The sequence below is a fragment of the Musca vetustissima genome, unplaced genomic scaffold (assembly GCF_032173495.1).
Source record: "Musca vetustissima isolate MV318-11 ecotype Yass unplaced genomic scaffold, APGP_CSIRO_Mvet_v1 utg24669, whole genome shotgun sequence".
Lineage (NCBI taxonomy): Eukaryota > Metazoa > Arthropoda > Insecta > Diptera > Muscidae > Musca > Musca vetustissima.
In genome coordinates, this window is record NW_026879099.1 from 122,972 (window position 1) to 126,579 (window position 3,608).

Consider the following 3,608-nt stretch of genomic DNA (forward strand, 5'->3'; position numbering starts at 1 on the left):
CAAACTGCAGCAAAAGCAAAACTTGGGTATCAAAAGCCACCATCAAGAAACCCATGGTACGATCAGGAGTGTCGTAATGGTACTGATGTGAAAAACGCAGGGTATAGGGCAACCCTGAGGATAGTAGCAACACGTAATGCGATGGAGAATTATCAAGAGAAAGGGAGAAACGTATTTTCAGAAAAACCGAAGGCTTTGGCGCAGGCACGTTCTCCTGTAGAGATGAAGAAGGAAACCTGGCGACGGATACAAACAGCGTGCTGAGGATCTGGAAGAAGCAATAATAGACGACAGTATAGAGTGTATACCACCTAGCCAAGATGAGATCAGAATAGCAATCAATCGTCTGAAGAACAATAAAACATCAGGAGCCGATGGGTTACCAGCCGAACTATTCAAGACTGGTGGTCAGATACTGGTAAGGAGAATGCCCCCGCTGATTAGTACAATTTGGCTAGAGGACTGCATGTCCAATGATTGGAACCTCAGCATCCTGTGTCCCGTGCACATAAAATAAGGCAAGACGATATGTGCCAACTATAGAGGAATAAGTCTCCTTCCCTTCGCATAATATAATGTGCTATCCAGCGTGCTGTGTGAACGACTGAAGCCAATGGTCAATGACATTATTGGACCATACCAATGCGGCTTCAGACCTGGCAAATCCAGATTTTCACTCTGCGCCAAATCCGGGAAAAAACCCACGAAAAACACATCGACACATTCCACCTATTCGTCGACTTTAAAGCCGAATTCGACAGCCCTGTCCGTTCAGAGGTGCTTAAAGCCATGTCTGCGTTTGGCATTCCTGCAAAATTAATGCGGCTATGCAGGACAACTCTAACTGGCACAAGATCACCAGTTAAAGCCGGAAAGGACCTCTCGAAGCTCTTTAATACCGTACGAAGATTCAGAAAGTTCTGTCACAAGCAAGCTAAGTAAGCAAAATAACTGAATGTGAAGCAGTGTTCGACAAGAAATGTTTCACTAAAATATTAGGTTGGCGAAAAAGAAATCCATTTAAATGGTTTAAAACAGTTTTATGGTAGATTTTTAGCTCCTGGGCGATGTTACGACTGCAAACTTCCGGTCAACTTTGATAATTTCAGTGATTTGCACATAATTGGCTGTTACAGTATCGGAACCATAGAAACCGTTCAAATTTTAGCCGCTTGGTTTGCATTTTCGCCTTTGTCAAAGAAAAACTGTAAAATGTACCGAATTTTCTTTCTCACTGAATGTACTAAACAAAAACAGCAAAATAATTGTTTTACTGCGAAATGTCAACCCTCCAACGAGTATATGTCTGAAATTGATTGATCGATACTTGACGAGAAATCTTTCAGTACAGCCATCTGCTGAAATAATGGATTTATTTTTCCCCAACCTAATAACCTAACCATTTCACATGCATTATGAAATATTTACATGTTACGGAATATATAAAAAATAAGGCCCTTGTGTATTTGGGTAATAGGGACATTCAACAAACCCTATTAAGTTGAGAAGGTGGATATTGAATTTGGTACCTGCATTACCATAATGTGACGCATTTATCCCTCCTTTAAATGGTCTCAAATGTGCATCTCTATTTAGCACATCTAAACCTAAATCAAGGTTTATTAATAAGGCCAGCTAAAGTTTTCACAGACTGTCAAAACGTGCATGAATTCGACTCCCGGTAGACCTTATTTATAGGACATGACCTAAATATATTTGTATTTTTTTGAAAAACGATAATTTTTTTAATTTTGTAATGTTGTTTTTTTTCTTGTAGTATTTATTGGTTGAAATTCTGAAATTTAAAGAAATGAGAAAAAAAACGAAAATAAAATAAAAAGAACAAAAATTTTGTTTTGTTGTTGTTTTTTGTTTGTTTAAATATTATTGATAATACAAAAAATAAACTTTAAATATACGAAGTAATATTTTATAATTAACATTAACTACACATAAAAATACAAATAAAAGTGGTTTTGTTTTCCTTTTCCATTGTTATATCTTTTCCGTTTTCTTTTAATTTCTTGCAGAAGCTTGACTCTGACATATGAATTTTTTAAACTATAATCAGACCTTTCATTATTATTTTTTATGTTTTTAAATATATAATCATTTAGTTTAGGTTGTTTCATAATTATTTAGTTTTATTACACAGGCGGATATTTTTATAATGATATATAGCTTTGTTGTTGTAGGTTTTGTTATCGATTAATGTTTGTTGTTTTTGTTTTTTTTTAATATAAATTAGTTAAACCTATAATGCTACCATAATGTTTTTTTATTTGTAATATTAAAAAAATAATATTTAAATACAAAATATATCGAATAATTGTTGCACAATTTCATTTAGTGAAATGAATCTAAACCAGAAGACAAGTATTACAGGACGAAAACAAGGTTGACGGGAGGGAGAAAAAACGAAGAAAGAAAAAAAAGAGGCAGAATATCTACACATAATGTCTTTATTAAATAAATCACGGATACAAATTGTTACATATGACGACGAAACTGACGGAAACTGTCGTTTACATTCTCTGAAGATGACACCGACGGCGTGCAAAGATGCTACCGATTGTTTTATAGTCAAAAGAAACAACAAAACAATTCGTACTCAATCATGTAACGAACGAAAGACTTGTACACAAAATATTCTGCCTTGATTTAGAAGAAAAAAATATATATATCTATCTAGACTATTTTTGAATGGGTAATCTTGTCATTGCTCGATTTGGATAAATTTATAGCTTTGTTTTTATATAATTTAAATTATATAGTATTGTGGTTTCTGTATATATGTATGTATATTGCTAGGCATGGAGGTGAAAACAAATCCAAGAGGAGTTTCTTGAAATCTGAAAAAAATTGCTCTAACCACTAGGCACTCTGTTTGCAAAGAAAACGTTTGCCGATTATTTCTTTATATTTTAGATTAGATGTAGAGTAGGGAAAGTCTATATTGTCTTTCAAATGTTGTGTAACGTTGTCGTTTAAATTTCAAACAAATTATGTTTCTTTCTTCTAATAGAGCAATGCTGGCCTTTAAAAAAAGGTGGGGGAGAGAGAAAAATAAGATTCTTTAAAAGAAGCATTTGTTTTTCAAATAAATTTGTTTTTAAATAAGTATCTACAAACTAAGCTAATAATTGTTTAGGATTTTTTGTTGTTGTTTTGTTTTGCTTGCATTATTTTTCATGAATATATGGTTTGGTTTTTTTTTGTTTTGCCAAAAGCGTTTCATGTATATGAGTTGTGTATATGTATATAGAGTTCTAGTAACCATAATTTGTCGCGCGTATCTTTTCGTTAAATATATATTTTGAATGTATTCTGGTTTGTTTTGTTTAAAGAAGGTGTATGTGTGTGTGGTTTGCTTAATATTAAATTTTTGTGGTTGATGTAATAAGTTTTTTTTTCGTTCGGGGTGGTGAGGGAATTTTAGAGCTGGAAAATATTAACACTCTCTCTCCCATTGCACCACGGTAGTAGCTTGGCTTCCATCATTCTGGCTTTTAATTAGTCATACACAGAGACAGCATATCCATTATCTGCATAAATCATCGTTATGTTGTTGTTTTTTTAGAGAACGAACCCCACCATATATAGTGTTG

At 33.6% G+C, this 3,608-nt stretch overlaps 1 protein-coding gene across 1 annotated transcript in view; it reads right to left on the bottom strand.

The window, feature by feature from the left end:
• LOC133323912 (myophilin) overlaps positions 1-3,608 on the bottom strand; it is a 126,702-nt gene that overhangs the window by 21,368 nt on the left and 101,726 nt on the right. The window lies entirely within an intron of this gene.